Source organism: Brassica oleracea, chromosome C2 (genome assembly GCF_000695525.1).
Source record: "Brassica oleracea var. oleracea cultivar TO1000 chromosome C2, BOL, whole genome shotgun sequence".
Lineage (NCBI taxonomy): Eukaryota > Viridiplantae > Streptophyta > Magnoliopsida > Brassicales > Brassicaceae > Brassica > Brassica oleracea.
In genome coordinates, this window is record NC_027749.1 from 25,554,843 (window position 1) to 25,555,534 (window position 692).

Sequence of the window (692 nt, forward strand, 5' to 3'; positions counted from 1 at the left end):
TTGCATTAATTTTTTTTAATTCGTTTAAATTTCTTTATAACATTAAAAAAATAATTTATATTTTAAATTTGTATTTTCCAGCTGGGGGGTTGACAACTGTCTTGCATCAGACGTAACCGACACGATCAAAGGTTACTTCTCCCTGGCACATCCGAACTGGAGTAAGACGCCTCACTACCTCAGAAAGACGTGGCTGTAAGTTTCTATTAATTAATTATATATTTTTTAATTTTTTCATGATTTATATATATACTTTCTAAAAAACTAATTGTTAATTTATTTTTTCCAACAGCAAAAATATAATTGGGTCTTGGGGATCACTGAGAGGGTGAGGAAGAAGTTTAACGCGAAGGCGAAAGTTCGCTTGTTGGACACGGTCTCCAACTAGAAGGGTGACTGGATCGTTAAGGGGTATGAGCGTGGCAAACCCGCTGAGCTCACCACGGATGTGTGGGATGGCCTCATCCATTATTGGCGCCTTCCTGATTCCATTAAAATCGCCCAGGCTTGCCCTAACTCCCGTAACACAGTCGATGAGCACGGAAACGGGCCGATGCTTCACACTACGGGCCAAAAACCCCACGCCGGTGTCCGTTTGGAAATGGTAATTAAATATTTTATTAAATAAATTTTTTAATATATATATTTTATTTTAACTTTCTTAAATGTTTTTTAGGCCAAAGAGACGGGAA